This window comes from Rhodamnia argentea, chromosome 11, assembly GCF_020921035.1.
Source record: "Rhodamnia argentea isolate NSW1041297 chromosome 11, ASM2092103v1, whole genome shotgun sequence".
NCBI classification, from domain to species: domain Eukaryota; kingdom Viridiplantae; phylum Streptophyta; class Magnoliopsida; order Myrtales; family Myrtaceae; genus Rhodamnia; species Rhodamnia argentea.
In genome coordinates, this window is record NC_063160.1 from 1899716 (window position 1) to 1921828 (window position 22113).

The 22113-nt window shown below is 39.9% G+C and overlaps 1 pseudogene; it reads left to right on the top strand.

The window, feature by feature from the left end:
- The first annotated feature begins 4314 nt into the window (after positions 1 to 4314).
- Positions 4315 to 22113, top strand: part of LOC125312826 — a 59311-nt pseudogene continuing 41512 nt past the window's right edge.

Genomic DNA, 22113 nt, shown 5'->3' on the forward strand with positions numbered 1-22113 from the left:
TTTCAGCGAAACATCTTTTTGGCACATCCAGTGAGACGACTTGTGGTTTGATTTGAGGAAATTCTATGTGGAGAACAAAGAAACATCTAGATGTTGGGATTTATGTAACATGCATTGGCAAATAAAATATATAAACCCAGCAGAAATAAAACCTATACATGTATCTCAAAGGCGTTGTTCGTACGTTTTAATCAAAAATCAAAATAAATGAAGAGTGTTAAACGGATTACCTCTTATAAAATGCTTGAAACAGGTTGGTTCAAATGTTCTTCAGTTCGAGTCTTACAAGTATCGGACCTCTAGTTCAAAGACACCACCAATCGTTCAACGAATGGAAGAAAGACGTCATGCATAATCACCACACTTACTTGTACTAGCAATCTCGCGATGACAACTCTCCGCACTCTCAATAGTTTGATCACAGTAAGAACGAAACTGAGAAAACTCCTTTTTTCACCTCTCGTCACTTTGCACGCTCGCGCACAGAAGAAGAGAGAACACTTTTCTCACGTTTGCACTTTATCTTGAATAGCACACACTTCAGCATTCTCTTTTTTTTTTTTTTTTTTGGCATTTTCTAATAGCCATCGGCGGTTGCTGATTGTGAGAAACTCCCACGATCAGCAATTACCGCTTGCTGATCGTGGGTGTCCCATGCGCATATGATCAGCAAGTTTAATGACCGGGTGGGTGGGCCTTTATTTTATTTTTTAAAATTTATGTATTTCTCACACACACACATACATGTATGTCAAAAACACAAAACCAAACATGTATGTAATCTGTTAGGAAACTTATATGCAATATGTTAGGATGCATGTATGAGTTGTGTTAAAAAAATCCCATGTTGGAGAAATAATGTGGTGTTGAGCAGTTAATATATCCAACTTAGCCCATAACTCATTGGCTTAAACTTTTAAATGAAGGTGGGCTCCCTATTGGCGATCTCCCCCAATAAAGATATCAGACTTATGCTGAGCGTAAAATTTAGCACTGAATTGGTACAAATGTAATATGTTAAAGACTTTTTTAGTATTTTTTCCCATTATTAAATGCTCACACAAGATTCTTGAAAAAAAATTTCCAAAGAAAGCTACATCGTTTTGTTCAATTTGTCAAGTTGGACGAAAAATTTTCCGCATTGGACTTCAATTTCTTTTAAAGAAGCCACGTGTGAGCTGAAAAATGATTTAAAAAAGCCACGGAGGACTTTTGGTCGGAAGTTATGGTCGAAGACACTAGCACTTCTAGTGTCCTTATCAGTATAGATGATGAGTGAGATCCATATCACGATTAGTGGGTTATGTCCATTTTAATATAACTATCAAACTCACCTAACTATCATGAAAAGGTCCAAGGTCCGGTTATCTCCTTAGGCAGGACTTTTTTTTGAAAGCCCAAAGATTCTGGACCAGTGCGACTATCTTCTCGTGTGTTATTTTGCAACCATCATGTCCTTTTGAGAGAGAGAGAGAGAGAGAGCAAAGAAAAGAAAAATAAGAGGAAGGTAATTGCAACAAGTAAAAAGATGGAGGCAAAGTCTTACTTGATTAAAATAGTTTTGGTGATTATTAATTGTTATAAGTTGAAAGCGTTCGTGCAATACATGTATCTCCGGCATATTAATTGAATTTACCACCTCTATCGTTGTTCTATCCGGAACGTTCAAACTATGTGACACACACACACACACACACACACACACACACACACACACACACACACACACACACACACACACACACACACACACATATATATATATATATTCCTTTCGTTGCTTCGTCATATTCTCGCTAACAGAAATTCAATGGCTGCCCACTTATTCAATTATATGTTGTGACCAGATACTTTGCAACTTCCTAATAGCAAATGTTTAACATTATACTAACCACGGTCTAATTGTCGTGCTAAGAGATATTTTGTCATGTCCTCGTTTTTAAAACACCTGAACGATTTTGATTCTTGCATTTCACGTGCCTGGTCAAACGGGTAATCCAAATCAAGCACGTCATTAGACGTACAAAACTGCCAGAGTAGCTATAAAAAGAATCCGCCGACTCGGGAAATTGGATGATCCAATCGATAATCATTTGGGTACGATCCGCAGATTTTTGTTAGTCAATTTGGATTAAATATTCTTTAAAATCATGCATTATTTTCTGTATATTTTGACTGCATGTTATCTCTATTTGTTTCCTTAATTGAAAATCCAAAAAAAAAAAAAAGATTAGCAAGATAAGGTTTTCCGTAAATCCTATCTGATCAGATTTAAATTGCATTAGAAAGACAGGATTTGTTATAAATCCTATCTCATAGATCGCATTGCATTTAATAGATTAGGCGCATTTAAATTGTTTTGCAAATTAGAGTAGATTGCATCATTATCTAGGTAGGTTTGCCTATTTTAAAACATGTAGATTTAGGGTTAAAGGTTTTCTAAATAATGTTAGGATTTAATTCAAATTATTTCCTAGAAATTTAGGATAATCTCCATTCATGATAAATTTTATTCCATTAATTGTTAATTTCAAAATTCATCAGAAAATGCCAAAAATATCTCATTCATATGTATTGCATACAGTTTAGAATATTCCATGTCATGCATATAGACTAGGCATTTATTCCATATAGGTTATAATGCATAATTGCCAGGACTCATGTCTTGGTTCATTCATATAGTCCGCATGTCTAGGTTCATTAATCTAGTTCATATGTTTAAGTCATTTAACCTAATGTTCCATGTCACTTTGGTTAAAGTTATGTTATTTTTGGATGTCATTTAAATTATGCTCATTCACATGTCATCTAATTAGAGCTGCATGTCAATCCAATTAAATTAATTTTGCATGCCAATTGGACTAGGTTAATTAGCATGTTATTAAGCTAGAATTGCATGTCACTTAGGGTTAGGACATTTAAACAAATGCCTTGCATGTCATCCTATGTCATTTAGCTTAGGATTGCATATGTATTGTATTTCATTTCCATTCTTCATTTAAATAAGTGAAAACCCATAAAAATATTGTATTAGACTAAGACTTACACTTGGGAGATAAGCATTAGGGATTAGGCTGCAGTTTCTAAGTACGTTCCCTTCCCTTTTTCCTATCTTGCAATTTATTTAATGCTTTGATTATTGAATGTTAAAAAATGTTTGCACACCCAGGTGATCACCTCACATGTTAAGACCTTAGATTAAAATTAATCCAAGATGCTCGCTTAAATGTTTTCATTGAAATGAAAAGTACCAAAAGAGCGTTAATAGAAATATTTGCGTAACCAAGTCCCTATACGCATTAATCTCTGGTTCATATGAATAAAGTATTGGTCGCGATACTTTATTTAGATGGCTAATCAGCATACTGTAATTGATTAGTGGCGGCTCTAAATATAAAGTCTTTGCATGATAATTGAACCTTAAGTTGCGATTTAATAGAGCTTGGGAGAGCTTGAACTAAGTTAATTTTATTAACTTAGTAATTCATTAGCCTAAATGACTGAAATTTAGGGCATTTTGTTCTGTCTCTAACTTGGTTCCGAACTTGATTGTTTACATTCAACATTAATTTATCAAGTTCATTAACATTACTATTCACCCTCCTCTAGGTGATACTACTAGCTACAACGTTATGCAATTTGCAAACCTCAAATTAACTAATCACTACTCTTTTACACGTGTTTTTAGTTTACTTTTGATTCAATCCATCTCATTTACTCTCCATGACAACATAATGCGACTTTTCTCATAGGTTTGACAAATTACTTCACTTATAAATGGTTCTGTTTGAGATAGTTAGTCTTGTTGATGAAACTCTATCTATTTGATGGGGAATTTTGTTGTTGCTCTAATCTTTACTTTTGCTTGACTAAAAACGAAGCAAAAATAAAACAGAATAAAAAGTGAAAAAAATTGGCTAGTTCTTGAATAGACCCTTACTTGAATAAAAAGTGAAAAAAATCGCATGTTCCGTTCCTAGATATACATTGTAAGTTCTAGATTTTAAAAATTGAGAACCGGGCCTGACAAGATAGGTCCTAAGTTTCATGTGAAACTTGAACCTACTCTGAAACTACTCCCCACAATTGCGACTCTTTTTTGGTTCTTTATTTTGCGACCATCATGTCTCCTTGCCAAATTGGCTTCTTTTTCCTTGTGTTACTTTGTCAGACCTTCGTGACTGCCCACAATAGCTATAATAGGAAACATAATTGTCGCTCTGAAATAGTTCAAATAGATTAACGCCATAGTCTCACCCAATTAACAAGAAAAGATCGTAAAAAGAAGAAAAAGGTCAACGGTTGCTTTTCCAAATGGAAGAGGTTGTGATTGTTGGAGCAGGCATCGCGGGGCTAGTGACGGCGGTGGCCCTTAAGAAGGTCGGTGTTTGAGCATTGGTGCTTGAGAGAGCAGAGGCACCGAGAGCCACCGGCACGGCCCTAGTCCTCTTCCCCAATACCTAGCATGAGCTCGCCCCACTCGGGGTTTCAGATAAGCTCACATCCAATTACAAACCTTTTTTCAAGTAAGGTTTTACCTTTCTCTTGTGAAGACGAAGGATAAACTTTATATTGGTAGAATCGACGCAAATGCACAATGCATAATTAATTCTTATTAGATTGAAGTTCCCGGAATTCATTTTTTGCTCTTGCATTAAGGGTTACGTAACCAATGTGATGCACTTAGAGTTGGCGAGCTCGGAATGGGCTGAAATTTGGTCTGCTGCATGAAAAAGGGTTGCTGATTAAAACTCACTGCTTTGCTACAATTGATATCATTTTTTCACGTTTCGGAGTCGTTTTGATAGGTTTTTAGGCATTTTTCGTAATTCCGGTAGCATTTTCATAATTTTGTATTTCCTATTTTAATTAGGGTTAACACCATATAAAAGAGTACTTAAGACTCCTAGTGGAAAACAGCTTTTGGGACATTCAATTGATTTTGATAATCGTAATTAATAGAACAAGTTATTCCTCTTTTCAATACTAATTTTCTGTTTAACCAATTTTTGTTACATTTAAGCATTCTTTGGTATCAAAGCACATGTTGCCTTGAACCAATGGCTGAACATAATTACGGTGGTTGTGGACGGCGGGGTCATGGTGGCCGGGGACATGGAGTCATTCTTGAAGCAAATGAACAACCGCGCTAAAGAAACCTGCGAGACATAGAAATTGAAGAGGAGGGAAGGCGAATCCAAGATTTGGAACGACAACTTGCACATGCAAGGTCGGGCGTTCAATTTGAAGGAGGAGTGGAATCTGAGGATCCATCCAATGATGAAGAGGAGGACGCCAATCATTTCGGGGTTCTAAACTAGGGACGGAATAGGGAAGTACGACCTGGAAATCAGTATTCTTTTCATAATATTGGGATGAAGATCGAGATTCCCGCATTTGAAGATAAGGCTCATCCCGATGAGTTTATTGACCGGCTGCATACAATCGAGAGAATCTTTGATATTAATGATCCGATTGAAGAACAAAAAGTTAAATCGGTGGCTATAAGGCTACGAAAACATGCTTCGATATGGTGGGAGCGTGTGAAGAAGTAGCATGCTAGAGAGGGGAAATCAAAGATGGATCGCTGAGATAAAATGAAGAAATTGCTGCAAAGAAAATTTCTGCCTACTCATTACGGGAAGGAGGTGTTTATTGAATATCACAATGTTAAGCAATGAAATTTAACGGTCGAGCAATATACCGATGAGTTTGATCACATGTGGATGCGTTGCGATGTAGCTTTAGGAAGACGAGAAAATAATTGCTTGATATTTGGCAAGGCTGCGAACTGAAATTTCTAATGTTGTCCAATTATAGCAATATTGAACCTATGTGGATGTGTACAAATTGGCCTTCAAGGTGGAAATGCAATGTAAAAGGAAGGGCAACAATTCTAGATTTCGTAGTCGATGGTTAGGCAAAGAATTTCGAGGAAAAGCAAGGAATTCTTCAACCAATTCGACACCAACATCGATTAAGGGTGCGAGTTCTAAACCTACATCCAAGATAGGACAGAGTAGTACTGGAACTAGCAGTGGAGGAGCTGCAGCCAAGTAGTGTTACAAGTGTGAGGGAATCGAGCATTTCGTTGCTGATTGTTCGAACCGACAAATTGTGACACTTGTTGAAAATCCATTTTTTGATGAAGATCCAGTCTATGATGAATCTGATGGAGAATAAGAGGATATGGATCCAGATCATGAAGAGATTATCTATGCTGATTCTAGTGAGTTCCTAGTCGTTAGAAGAATGTGGCGGAAGATGAATCGTGGCTTAGGCATAATATTTCTCATACTAAGTGCACTAGTGGGCGAAAAGTATGTAGCATGATAATAGATGGAGGGAGCTTCGAGAATGTGGTATCTACTACCATAGTGGAGAAGTTGGGGTTTAAAATAGAAGATCATCCTTAATCATACAAGCTGTCGTGGTTTAGGAAAGGAAACGAGGTGAAGGTGAGCAAGAGGTGTCTTGTACAATTTTCGATTGAAAAAAAGTATGTGATGAGGTGTGCTGTGATGTAGTCCCAATGGATGTTTGTCGTATTCCGTTGGGGAGGCTATGGCAGTTCGACGTAAAGACACAGCATGATGGCTTCAAAAATACCTGCACCTTCAAGAAGGATGGTCGGACCATTACCCTAGGTCCTTCTGATTTGAGAAAGAAGGTGAAGAATAATCTGCTGTCTTGGTCAAAGTTCCATGAAGAGGCAGTGAACGCGCCTAAGCTTTTTGCCGTTGTGGTGATGGAGCGTAATCCCGACAGTCCCGAAATTCCTACACAAGTTCTACCCTTACTTGAGGAGTTTGCTGATGTCGATCTGGAAAAGATACCACCGAGGTTGCCGCCCATGAGAGACATTCAGCATTGTATTATTTCATTCCATGAATTGTTGTTCCTAATAAGGCAGCTTACAGAATGAGTCCTAAGGAACATGAGGAGCTGTAGAGACAAGTGTAGGAGCTATTAGAGAAAGGCGTAGTCCGAGAGAGCATGAGTCCCCGTGCAATGCCGGTCTTATTGGTTCCTAAGAAAGATGGGTTGTGGAGAATGTCCATAGATAGTAAAGCTGTCAACAAAATTACAATCAAGTATCAATTTCCTACCCCACGATTTGATGATTTGATTGATCAGTTACATAAGGTGACTATCTTTTCGAAGATAGACTTGAGAAGTGGTTATCATCAGAGTAGAATGCCACCTGGAGATGAGTGGAAGACAGTGTTTAAGACAAGAGATTGTATGCATGAGTGGATGGTGATGCCCTTCGAATTGTCTAACGCACCGAGCACTTTGATGGTTTGTATGAGTGGATGGTGATGCCCTTCAACACCATTATTATGCCTCTTACGGATTATCCGAAGGGAGGCGGACTTGTGTGGGCGGACGTTGCGTTTTAGTGAAGATATAGGTGACTGAAGCCCCAATTTTAGCGGTTCCGCATTTTAGTGAGGTTTTTGAGGTGCATTGTGATGCCTCGGGCATTGGTATTGGGGCGTCTTGAGCCATAAAAATAAACTTGTGGCATTCTTCGGTGAGAAGTTGAATGAAGCGAAGATAAGGTATTCGACTTATGGCAAGGAATTTTACGGCATAGTGAGGAGCTTGAAGCATTAGAGGTACTACCTTATTTCGAAGGAATTTATTCTGTATTTTGATCATGAGGCCTTGAAGTACATTAATGGGCAACATAAACTAAATGCTAGGCATGCAAAGTGAGTGGAGTTTCTTCAAGTTTTCAGTTTTGCCATTAAACATAAGGTAGGAGTGCTAAATAAGTTAGCATATGCATTGAGCAAAAGACATTCTCTATTGTCTACAATGCAGGTGAGAATTTTGGGCTTTGATTCTTTTAATGATTTGTATGTTGATGATCCTATTTTGGAAATATTTGGAGGAAGTACAAAACAGGGCCCTTTTAGCGAGTTTCGATTATGGAGGGCTTTCTTTTCAAAGGCAACAGGTTGTGTATCCCTCGGTGTTCTTTGAGGGAATCCATTAATACCGTGAGTCATGTAGGAGGTCTAGTTGGGTACTTTGGGGTGGATAAGACGATGGCCTTGATGTGTGAGCACTTTTATTAGCCCCGAATGGAGAGTGATGTGACTCTATTTGTAGAGAGATGCGGGGTATGTCATGTGGCAAAAACCAAAGGTACCAATGCTGGTTTACATATGCCTCTACCCGTCCCAATTGCACCATGGGAGGATGTCGGCCTTGATTTCGTCTTGGGATTGCCAAGAACACTGCAGAACAAAGATTCCATAATGGTAGTTGTCGACAGATTTTTTACGATGGCGCACTTTACTCCTTGTAACAAGACCTTTGATACTTTACAGGTCGCTTGATTGTTTTTACAGGAGATTGTTAAGTTACATAGAGTTTTCAAATCCATAACCTCAAATTATGATGTGAAGTTTGTGAGTCACTTTTGGCAAATTCTTTGGAGGGACGTGGGAACCAAATTGCAGTTTAGTTCCTCCCACCATCCCCCGATCGATGGGCGGATCGAAGTTGTCAACCGAAGCTTGGGAAACCCGCTGCGAAGTTTGGTTAGAGATGGCCTGCGGTAGTGGGACTTGGTGTTACCTTAGACAAAATTTTCCTATAACAGGTCACAAAATCAAACTACGGGCAAGAGTCCTTTTGAGATAGTCTATGGGCATAATCCAATTACTCCTCCGGATCTCACACCATTACCAGTTCACAAGCGGTTCATTTCATACTGAGATGACCATGCCAAGCAGATCAAAGAGCTGCATTCATAGGTTCATAACTAGATCAACAAGTAGAACATGAAGTATAACCAGCGGGTGGATTGGCGCAGAAAAAGAGTCGTCTTCAAAAGGGGTGATCTAGTGTGGATTCACCTCAGGGAAAAGCGTTTTCCAGCTAGCGGGTTTGGCAAATTGCAATCTAGAGCTGATGGACCATTCAGAGTTCTTGAGCGAATTAATGACAATGCTTATAAGATTGAGCTACCGGGTGGATAAAATGTATCCAGGACTTTTAATGTAGCATATTTGTCACCTTACCATGCAGATGAGGAAGAACCCGAAAAGATTGATATCAATGAAGACGAAGCGGATTCGAGGGCAATTCTTTTCCTAGCAGGGAAGAATGATGCACTTAGAGTTGGCGAACTAGGAATGGGCTGAAATTTGGTCGGCTGCATGGAAACGGGCTGCTGATCAAAACTCAATACTTTGCTGTGATCGACATCGTTTTTTCGAGTTTCGGAGTCATTTTGATGGGTTTTTAGGCATTTTTCGTAATTCCAATGATGTTTTCGTAATTTTGTGTTTCCTATTGTAATTAGGGTACACTGTATAAAATGGTGTTTAAGACTCCTAGTGGAAAGCAGCTTTTGAGACATTATATTGATTTTGATAATCATAATTGAGAGAACAAGTTATTCCTCTTTTCAATTTCAATTTTCTGTTTAGCCAATTTCTATAACGTTTCAACATTACGATGTGAAGACCAAAGCCATTCATGAAGTGCGTTATGATGCAAGCAAAGGGTACCGCAACTTTGAAAATTCCTCATCTCGATCAATGCATCGCCTACCTTTGATTTGTCGTATTTGTACTACATTAGATGGAGTACATTCGATGAAAAACAAATTTGGGGTTTTGGGAAATTCCTATGGTAAGTCACATGAACATCCGCTAAGATCATTGAAATTTCACAAAATCCTAATATTTTGTGTTTAGAAGTTGCAAGACCATGTGTAATGGTTTGAGGAACTAATTGTAGCTAGATGAAAAAAAAAAAAACTAAAGTCCATTGGTGGGGAAAAGTACACTAGAAGTGCCATAACTTGTGTACGGCGTTCACTTGAGTGCTATAACTTTCAAAACGTTTACTTAAATGCCATAACTTTCAAAAATCGTTCATTTGAGTGCTACAAGAACTTTTCCGGCGTGTCACGTCGGCTTCCCGGCGTCTACAGTAACTTTTTCGGCATGCTACAGTAACTTTCCGGTGTCTACAGTAACTTTTTCGGCATCCACATCAGCTTTTCCGATTGCCACGTCAACATGGTACTCAAGTGAACGCTTTTTAAAAGTTATGGCACTTAAGTGAACGTTTTGAAAATTATGGCACTCAAGTGAACGCTGTACAAAAGTTATGACACTTCTAGTGTACTTTTCCCTCTATTTGTGTGATGCAAAAAGGTTAAGAATTTACACAATTTTTACATTTCCTAGGAGTGAAGATGAACAAGGAGTGGTGGATCGAAAAGTCTTATTAGAGGTCTTGGCGGAGGAATTGCCTCCAAATACCATCTGTTTCTCTTCAAAGCTCATTCTATTGAAACCCAAGTGGAACAACGCTCATCTATTTGTATCCTCGCGCTTGAAGATGGAACTATCATCAAGTCTAAGGTATCATAACTTCTCATACTTGTGGGACGATTTGTTGTTGATTGATCAATATATTATAAAAATATGTGTACCATCTATATGTAGGTTGTTATTGGATGCGATGGAGTGCATTCTAGGAAAGCACATTGGTTAGGGCTTGGCGTGCTGGTTGAAACGGACCGGTCCAAAATTTGCAGGTTGGCTGTGTACCCACAAGGCCATGGGTTGAACCATGAGGTTCGGCAATTCGTGGATGTCTCAAAGAGTGTTGACACCTAAATTTTGATTTTTAGCAAGTCATTTATTTAAGCATAAAATGAGAATTAGTTATAATTCTCACAAAAAATAATCTTCATGCATTGCATTTTTTTATTTTTTTGTCGTCGCATCATCTGCATTTAGGGTCGTAGATAAATCATTGCGGTCCGACTTGACAGGCGACTAGACCGGACTCAATGTAGGATTTTTAACTGAACCTGCGGGATGTGCCGAATGGACCTACTTCTTGAGCGCAATTCCATTTCGTTCAAGCTTGTTTTAATCATTAAGGCTTTCGATTAAATGTTCGTTATTTAGAAAGGCCTTATTTTGAGCTTGAGAATTCAAGATGAGTCCATAATTTGTATTGAAAGTTCGGATGGGTCATGAATGAGAAAGTGCCAAAATTTATATATGTGGCTTGAATTTTATCTCAAATCTAATCTAGCCCATTTTTTGTCATTGAAGCCTTTAGTTTATTACTTGTTGAATTAATTAAGGCCCAAAGACTTTGAAATTACGTGAGGTAGCCCATAAAATGAGAAGAAATTTTGCCCACACATGATAACATCACTTTGGCCGAAATTGATAGGTGTTTAGTTAGATTAGGACTCTTTTAAGGTCAAAATTCAAAATTTATTTAAAGAGTCTTATCTTAACTAAGATTTTATCACTAATTGGCTGCAAATAACAGAAAGTTTTGGTGGATATGGACTCTTAAAATCTAAGGCTTACATTCGATCCCGTTCTAACTAGAACTCTCTATCCAACGATCCAAATTGACTCCTATTCCTACTAGGATTGTCGAGACAAGTTCTATAAATACAAGGTCGTTCACAAGGGGGAGGAGAAAATTTTTTTTTGAGAAGAACACCGAGAATTCACGTGAGAGAAAAAAGGGCAGGAGAAGAGGAACCGAGAGCCCCTCGGTCAAGTCCAGCCACACGTGCCATCTTTGCTTTCTTTGGCTAACATCTGCAGCTCCGGTGGTCCTTGCTTCTTGCTTCAACGGCCACCATCGACGGTGGAGCTGCCCGATGCACATACCGACCCGTTTGTGCCGTTGAAGAGCCCCCTTGTGCTGCGTTTGTTCTGGTCCAAGGCGCAAGATCAGCTGCTGTCCAGGGGCCTTTTAATCGCTTTTCGAGGTCCAAATCAACTCTGCTTTGGACGTGTTTCATTGGTGGTGCAAGCTCGATTGGCAAAACTCACATTCGGTTCAAGACGTGCTGTTCATGCGGCCTTCTTTGGGTGAATTAGCGCGGGATTTCAACTTGAAAAGGTAGACTTCGAAGAAGCTCCATTGGATCCGAAGCTTGCTGGATAACCAAATTTTCGGTTCAAGTTCGAATTAGGTAAAATCTCTATTTCATGATATTCTGAAAGTTGATTGCATAATTTGAATGTTTAGATGAACGAAATTTTCAGATGTGATGAGATTATTACCTATTTTAAAAAATCAGAATCGGAAGTTATCTTGTGAATATCTTGGGTATCATTGAATTTGATTTTGGGATATATTTGCTTATCTTTGGATACATCCCGTGGTTCAATTTGAATATAATTTGAGTCCCGATCATATCGTTTAGGTTTGGATAATTATCTGAAAATTCATTTTCAAATCTCAAGATATAATCTTTCCTATCTTAAAAGATGTGAATCCTTTGCAGATAGGGGCCTATCCCCTTTAAAATTTCGGCACCTACCCCTAGTTGGCTGAGAAATTATTTTTTATACATTAGCCTAATTCAAATATTTTTATAATCTACCTTGAGTATAATACATGCTCCCTTGTGCCTTGTCCCTCGGAATATGTGCATTGTGGATGACTATCTGACTTTACCCCTGAAGTACGATGTCATCCGCACATGGATTTGTTTAACCTATCCCATAACTTTGGGACCGGATCGACAAATTTCATAATATATAAATTCACTATCTGACCCCACCCTCGGGGTACGACGTGAATAAACTACCTTCTAACCCCACCTCCCGGGTACGAAGCGAATTCATCGGAAAAATTCGGATTATAAGGTGTATTATGCTCAAGGTTTATTATATTCTTATTTGATTCATTTTTTCATTAAAAAAAATCATAAAAAATCATCATATCTTGACCTTAAATGAATTTTTTTCGGAAATTATATCTTAAGATGACTCTTAATATAAATTGGATTTTGATTAATCAATTTGTGTTGATTGTCGGACCAAAAATCATAAAACCGAAAATTCATTAAAGGGTTATGACCTTCCATGTGCATTTCACATAGTCTAATTCATCATGCATTATCGTATGTCATTCATGCATTTTCATGTCATCGATATAATCCATATTGCATGCCATGTAGTTCGAAGTTCTTGTTCACGTTCCATCAAATTCAATTTTTCCAAAAGCCATTCATGCATTTTTTTTATATACCACATTACGTAAATAAATCATCTTGCATGTCATATAGGTTAGTTCTTATGTTGCACATCATGTAGTTAGAATTCCCTTTCCTTTATATGCATCAAAATACATTTTCTCAATATCATCATTATTCATTTCATATAGTTGCATAGCATTCATCTAATCAAGAAAACCCAAGAATAAATTGCACCTAAATTCATTTATTGAAATCAATTGGATTTGCCAATCAAGAGAATCTTCACAAGAATGGTACCGAAAGGGTGTTAATTGAAAAATTAACATAATCAAGTCCCCGAACCTAAATCTCTGGTTAGCAGAAAATAAAGTATTCTCCCATACTTTATTTAGGTATCTAATCTACCTTCCGAAAAAGATTAGTGGCGGCTCCAAAAAAATCAAAAATTCCTTAATTGAAATCATGTGAACCTAAGTTGCGAATTGGTAGAGCTTGGGAGAGCTCGGGCTAGGTTAATTAATTCATTTAATTAATTTGGCAATCCATTAACCCGGAATTCAATACGAATTTTAGGTCGCGACAGCTTGGCGACTCCATCGGGGACTAAAACTTTAATTTTTCAAAAACAAATTCAAGACTTAACTGGTTCACCTGAATCGTTTGGAAAATTAAAATTTTTAGTGGATTTAGGCCTGCAAAATTTCATGGATATCTCGCTTTTGGCGATCTTGATTGAATCTCACTTTAAGGTGTTAAATGTTTTTGCAGATTGGAGTGATAAGGGGGAGGGTGTTTGCTAATCTTTTTGTGCAGGTTGAAGGAGATTGTGTAAGATTTATATTGGAGTGTTGAGTGCTTAAACTGTTGTGCATGTCCTTATTATTTACGCATCACACTTAGCACACACAACCCGCCATTGGACCTGAATGGCTAGGCTTAGGATGGTACTTGATTGGGGATACTTCGGCCATCGCCGTCTTTCCCGAGTCGCCCTTCTCGAGTCCCAAACCTTTTCAAATCGGTGCCAAGAGTTAACACCTCCATCATTCGCCATGTGATGTGGGTCGTTACTTGGCTAAGCCGGGTGTCTACGGGGGATCTTGGTTCAATCACAAGCCAAGGTGATTTAGTCCGGATATCCCTGGGGCCCCACCTTTGTCAAGCCATGTTGTTGACGCCTAAATTTTGATTAATCTATTTTTTGCATAAAAATTATAAAAAATCATCTCACATATTTATTTTTAGCGTACATTGCATTGGCATATAATCGGGCAAGCGGAACACTTAATTTAGCATGCGTCTAGACTAGGCACGGGATGGAAAAATACACCGAGAAGATTTGAAACTTCAAGGACTGTATTGCAAATACTTAAAATTTCAGGGACCGAATTGCAAATACTTGGAACTTCGGGGACTGTATTGCAAATACCAAAAGAAGATGAAGAAGGGAAGATGATGAAGGGAAGATAATGAAAAGAAGATGAAGAAGGGAAGATGATGAAGGGAAGATAATGAAGGGAAGATGAAAATGGAAGGTGAAGAAATGAAGATGAAGAAGGGAAGATGAAAATGGAAGGTGAAGAAATGAAGATGAAGAAGAGAAGATGAAGATGGAAGGTGAAGAAATGAAGGTGAAGAATGAAGGATGAAGAACTTTGCCTATAAAAGAGAGAGCTCTTGAGAAGAGTTTTAGGAAGGGGGAAGTGGAGGAGAATTTTGGTGATAGAGAAGGTAGAGAGCTCTTGAGAAGAGTTTTAGGGGGGAGTGGAAGAGAATTGAGAGAGTTTGAGAGAGTTTTTGAGAGGAATTTTTAGAGAGGAAAAAGAGAGTTCTTGAGAAAAATTAGAAGAGAAAATTCGAGAGTGAAGAAAAGAGTTTTAGTCGAGCATCATCTTCGACGAGTCCCGACACATATTTCGCCTTTCGCCACCCAACAACGCCATTGCTTGCCATTTTCGACGACAGCGCGCGTTCTTCCAGCTCCGAGATCTTGAAGGGAACTATAACGTGTATGTGAGTAAGATTTTGTGTAATAGAAGGTAATCCTTCCCATCTCGATCTACAAAAATGTAATCGTTTGGTTTGAACATTTGTTTGTTTATTTTAGACATGCCGCGTGTTCCAAATTTTAGCATTATTACATGTTAATTTATTTTTATAAATACTCGTGATCGGCTGCGTTTTCTTTCTTTCTAAATCACCTATGGTGTATATCGCACAAAGTTCATTGTTTTACATTCTCATAAAAAAGAAAAAAAAAATCAAAAAAATTGCATCTTTGAATTTCAAGTAAAATCCATCAAAATTGCCGAATCAAATATTTTTCATGAAAATGGTACCGAAAGGGCGTTAGAGTAACCTAGCGTAACCAAATCCCCGAATTCAAAATCTCTGGTTCGCAGAAATAAGATAGTTTTCTCCCGCTATTTTATTTAGGTTTCTAATCAACCTACCGAAAATGATTAGTGGCGACTCCAAATTCAAAACACGTTGCATGTTAATTATTTGAACCTTAAGTTGCGATTTGGTATGGACTTGGGAGAGTCCGAGTTAGGTTAGTTAATTAATTAACCCGATAATCCATTAGCCCGAAAATTAACTCGTTTTATTTTTTTAGGTCGCGACAGCTTGGCGACTCCACCGGGGACCCAAAGAGGACTTAGGCCAGATAATTTCATGAAAAAGAAATCACTTGATTTGGTAAACTTTGGTTGAATTCTCATTCTTAGGTGTTAAATGTTTTTGCAGATTGGGAGTTATAAGGAGAGGAGTGATCGGCTAACCCTTTGTTTTGCAGGCTTGGTGAATTGGAATTGTGATTTAACTTTTGAATCATTGAAGCGGTGTTTGCCTTTAATTGTTGTGCATGATTTATCGTCTTTGCACTACATCGCACACAACCCGTGACCGAACCCGGGTCACACTAATAGTTTTAAGATGGTATTTAGATGGTCCTTTAACCTTGGCGGTAAGGCTTCGCTAAAGGTTATCCCATCTGGATCCCGAAATTTTTTTTAAAAAAATGGCTCAAGGGTCGTTCTTATGCACGTGAGACTACGATGCATGAGAATTGCCCTTGTCGACCGAACCAAGCCGAAGTGATTGGACCCGACTAGTCATGACTATTGTACGCGAGGTTGCGACTAGTCATGATGACTGTGCGCGAGGCTGCGACATGTCGTTTCGTTCATCATTTCACTTTGCAAAAGCCTTTTGGATAGATAGAATAAGATTTAAACTCACGATTCATGCGCATGTCTTTGTGATTGACATTTTCTTCGTATGAGAGGTAAATTCTTGTCTCTTGTACCCTGTTATCTCATTTTTATTTTTGGCCGGTCCATGGTTTAGGTTGATTGTTTAGAAGTTTCATTGTCTTATTTCCAATTTCGCACTTTGCTTCCGTAGCTTTTACAATTTCATTAGTTGTCCTCAATTCTGATTTGGCTTATTCCTGTTGTGCGATTTTTACTAAATTCTACGATCGAGCTTTGAGTAAGTGCCAAACACGAAAGTTGTAGACCTATGTTTCAACTAATATCTTGCAAAATTTCAGAATTAAATTCATAATTTAAGATGGCCTTTCGTTTTTTCAACTACCTGCGGTTATAACAGTTTTCTGAATGTGATTTTTTTGGAAAAACACATTAAACTGATTTGATCTGTGCATTTCTAGTCCGATTGGCCAACATAAAAGTTGTTCATCATCTTCTCAACTATAAGCTCGTAAAATTTGGAAATGTTTTGATCAACGTACGAATTAATACGAATTTTTTTCGTAAAAGCGGACAAACTGAAAATTACATGTTTCAATCCTTTGGTCATAATCACTTTGTTCGTTTGAGTCTAGATGGACGCCATGGGCCGGCTCGCTATTCTTGCTCCCTGTACTAATTTTGGGTTTGTTACTGTGTACAGGTAATTTATCACGGATCCTCCACATATTACTCGATCGATCGCAAAGAGGATGGCCGACATTAACGATGCCGTTAGTGCTGCCCTAGACGAGAAACTTGGCTCCTTGACTGAGCGCTTTGAAGGGATGATGTCCCGAAAGATGAAAGAAATGATGGCCGCCTTCACCGCCAAATTTCAATCATCCGCCGCCAGCCCGCCGCTTCCTGCTCTAGTTCCCCCTACGGACAACTTCGGTCACAAAGGTCTTGGGAGAAGTTCAAGATGCCCGACTTCGAGAAGTATGATGGGACTTCCAACCCGGTTCAGCATGTCCGAAGCTGTCACAAATGTCAGATTCATGGTAACAAGATTAATGTCCCTCCAAACGAGTTGCATCGGTTATCCGAACCATGGCCGTTTTCTATGTGGGGCATTGATGTTATCGGCCCTATCAACCCTAAAGCATCCAATGGCCATCGATTCATCTTGGTGGCGATTGACTATTTCTCCAAATGGATCGAAGCCGCATCCTATTTAGCGGTCACGGCACGAAATATCGTGAATTTTATCCGCCGGGATATCATTGCTCGATACGGTTCACCTGAAGCTATAATCACCGACAATGGCTCGAACTTAAACAACAAGCTAATGGACGAATTGTTCAAGATCAAGCATCCGAACTCTTCCCTATATCGTCCTCGGATGAATGGAGCAAGAGAAGCCGCCAATAAGAACATCAAGAAAATCTTAGCGAAGACGGCTGAAAATTATCGCGATTGGCATGAGAGGTTGCCATTTGCACTTATGGCGTATCGGACCTCGATCCGGACATCTACCGGGGCAACCCCGTATTCTCTTGTATATGGAATGGAGGCTGTTCTACCGGTTGAAGTGGAAATTCCTTCCTTACGTATATTGTCTCAAGCTATGCCGACGGAAGCTGAATGGATCCAACAGAGGGCGAGCCAATTGAATCTGATCGACGAAAAGAGACTTAAGGTCGTATGTCATGGCCGGTGTTATCAGCAGAGAGTTGCTAAATCATTCAACAAAAAAGTTCGGCCTCGATATTTTCGGATCAATGACCTGGTCTTGAGAAAATTATTGCCAATAGTCCCACTCCCGTAAGGGAAATTCGCTCCAAACCGTGGTGGTCCATATATAGTAAAGAAGGTGCTCCCTGGTGGTGCTTTGATTATGGCCGAGATGGACGGTCATGTCTTTACCAACCTTGATTAGTTCGACTCACGTAAAGAAATATTATACTTGATTCACTCGATGTTTTCATAATCGAGTTATAATATTAATACTGATTCACGAGTTGTTCACATTTGGGCATTCGTTTGTTTCCTCGCTACTAATCTTTGCCGAGAGATTGTTTCAAATGGGGGAGTCTCTCCGGCCCAATTGAAATGACCATCGGTAGCGTGAGATTTACATATTCACAGAGTAAAAGGCTTATCTTGCAAAAAAAAAGATATGACGACCAAGATGAAATGAGTAAAATGAAGAGCCCCTTCAATGTCAAACATATGGAAGATCGAATAATGCGAAAGCGAAATGCAAATGAGTAAAAACTTGCATTTATTTCATCCATCGGAGAGCCTTACAAACAGATCATCGGGGTGGGAACGTAAAGCCAAACCGAGCCCTAATGAGCATCACAAAGGAGTTTAACCGACTCTCCATACGGTTGATGCTCCGCCTACACCGATCGCTTCGAGAATCGAGATCCGCCGCCTTAAAGAGGAGGAGCTCACATTTCTCTTTAAGCTTGGCCACCCCGTCCTCGTGATACTCGGCAGCAGATTCCAAGTCATGGATCAGCATTCTCCCGCGGGCTATATCCAGGGTCGGATCGTCCAGCCTTTCTTCCAGCCATGAGCATTGAAATTTCAAAACAATATCGAGCGGATCGCGCTCGAAGATGGTCCTGGGACATGGCCAAGCGTTCCACCAAGTTCCCCTCTCACGAATCGGAAGTGAGACTTGATCATTACCGTAGTCAAGGGCCTTCTTATAATTGTCGGCTACAAGATCGGCCAACATCAAGTTATCCGACCGATCCCGATAGCGTGCCCTCACAAGATAGGCCAAAGTAACATCTTGATAAGCATGATTGTAAGCCTCCGGGAAGTTAGTGAAGAGGGTAGGGAAGATCCTATATTCCTCTTCTAACTTGGTACCTTGAATAGAAACGGTGTCCATATCCGTAAACATGAGACGGATTTCGGTTTCGACCTCCGGATGGTTGGCTATATAAGAGTAGCCCTGGCCTAAGAGATTATAAAGTTTCTCCCATTTGGCCAAAACTTCAGCCGAGAAGATGCGTGCGGGGAGGGAGGCCATTGTTGCTGAAGTTGCTGAAAAAGAGTGGATGCGAAAGAGTGCTTAGAAGGTTGGAGATGAGGATATGGAAGCGATAATCGTCTCGGCGTTAAATCCTAATTTAAAGGGCAGAAAAAGTTATAGCAATAATTATTGTGGGGGCCGAGTTAATTATCCGGGTAAAACTACAGACGTTTCGTCCGTGAATCACGGATCTACCATCTCGAGGCTCACGAAATTCGAAAAGTTGCGAAATGACTTAAAGGTTCCGCCATATTAAAAGAGGGACAAGCATACTACGTAAAAGATTTGAGGGTCCCACCATGTTAGAAGGAAATGAAGAAGACAGAGCGGGAAACACGAAATCTTGGGAGAAGCACTGGCTTAGTGGTTTTCATCCACGTTAAAAGGGAGGCTCCGGAACATGCATGTTTACTCGGAAGAATTTGGAGAGAGTAAGCATACAGCGGAGAGTAGAGTGAACAAAAGGCAGTAAGAAGTATTTCAATCCAACATGTTTGGAGGCTACCAAGACTTACCGGAGGCAACCAACCTAGACATCCCCGAGAATGAACTCGCTGAATTTCGAGGCCGGATCCAGCCTTGAAGCCGTAAAACCCAACTCCCTTGGCGGTGAAGTTCAAGATCTCGATAACAAAGAACAACAATAGCAGCAGCAGCAGCCGTAGTCAACCCCCTTAAAAGAAAACATCAAATCAAAGAGCTCGAAGCTGCCTTTAAGGAGTGCCCTTACGTGAACGGGAAACGAAAAAATGAGTTGAGCCGGAAGCTAGGAATGGAGCCCTTGAAGGTCAGGTTTTGGTTTCAAAACAAGCGGGCCCGAGTGAAGGTTCGAAGTGAAAGTCATGAACTTGCGTCTCTAAAGGAAGAAAATGAAGAGCTTCGAGCGAGAGATCAAGAGGTATAGGGATGCTCTTAACATCGCTATTTGCCATGTCTGCAAAGCAACCCCATCACCTTTGGTGGCATGTTCCTTGATGAGCCACATCTCGAGCATTGGAAATGCTCATTTATCGATTCATCCTCCCGAGCAAGTTCTCGCACAATCGGATTTCGTTGGGGATACATCCCGCGAATGTCGGCCTTGCGGAGGCGTAACCGATGCCCTTCGAGGGAAGTGACATGCATCACTACAATTGGAGTTTCCCGATGTCACGGTCGGCCAATTCAACACCGATGAAACTCCGAATCAGTAGCCTACATGAAGCTTGAGTTTTTATTATGGGCTCTCAAAATGTCGCTCTTTTGAGCATTACTAGCCAGCCCTTACGAATCCTCAAGAAGAGTAGAGACATGCGTGAATGAATGTACTGTTTGTTACAAAGTCCCCATGCGAGACATTCTTCCTTTTACGCCTAGAGATAATCAAGGGGCAAAGAACAGTACTATCCGCAAATATCGTCATGCTTAAATGCGTGAATTCTTTGTCAGATTTGACTGAACGCCGAAAGAAAAAGCATTAAAAGCCTTCACATAGGTAGATGCAAAAAGATTTGAGGAGGGAAATAACCGCCTCGTTCGTAGGAGAAAGCGGAAAGATTTGAAGAGGGAAATAATCGCTCGCTCGTAGGAGGGAGCGAAAAGATTTGAGGAGGGAAGTAATCGCCTCGTTTGTAGAGAAAGTGAAAAGATTTGAGGGCTCCTCCATATCAGAAAAGGAAGAAGATGATAGATGGAGTGAGAGATGAGAGTTATTACGAAACGGATCCAAGGCACTAAGACCGAAAAGGAGAGAAAAAGCTGTCCTCTTTCGTAGAGAAAGCGAAAACCTGTTTGCAAGACTAATAAAAAAAGAGAGAGGAAGTTTATAAAGAACTTGAAGTCTCCATACACCTAGCGACCTTCGGAATCCGTCACGAAAGGCCATCATCGCTTTTGTGATTTTCGGGCAATTTGTTTTTGCAAGTCCAAGAACATCTAAAGCTCATTCTCTAGTCGAAATAGCCATTTTCGGTCTACATATGGAAGGTTTTAAAAGAAAAACACGTTCATTCCAAGCGGAAGTATGGGAACCTTCCTATCCCGAGGATCTGCGAGTCATGGCCATTGATGGCAACCCCGTTTCCCTCTCAATCCTCGTTGCTATGCTGAGAAGTTGCATGTACGGGGTTTTTGCTTATGCGAAGGCAACGGATGCCTTAGAAGTGCTGAGGCAGTACAAAGAAGAGTTTGACATCGTCGTCACAGCCGTGATAGGGATCAATATGGACGGTTTCGATCTCTTAAAGATCATTGATTCCGAGTTAGACATACAGGTCATCGTAGTATCAGCAAGTAATGATCAGCAGTTCATAACGAGGGCCACATTGCATGGTGCTCGAGACGTCCTACTGAAGCCGGTCTGCGTTCGAATGCTCCAAAACATTTGGCAGCATGCTGTAAGGAAGCAATTACTCGAACAAAAAAACTACGACCAAGCTGATGACGACGATTTTGTCCAAAAGAAAAGGCCCCTTTGGTCCGCCAAGCTTCATTCTATATTCATTGAGGCGGTTCGACGCCTAGGAATCAATTCAGACGACCAATGGCTGTACACAGAATAATGAATATAGACGGACTCACCATGCAAAGTGTCACGAATCACCTTCAAAGGGTTAGAGATAAGTCGAGGAAGCACGATGCAGGTTGGGACCAACGCGACCGGACCAGAGTTGACTGGAAGATCAATTCCGGGAAAACCTACCGAGCAAAAGGTACCCGGCCACTTCCCAATCAAGAATACGAGTCATACCAACCTTCCGCTGGTGGTTCTAGTAGCGGACCAGTTGATCATCCCTACAAGTTCCCGAGCAACGACGGAGGCTCAAGCTTAAGGAGTCGGATCGCTCACAAGAATCTGTCACCGGTGTTAGCAAGTAACAATGCCCAAT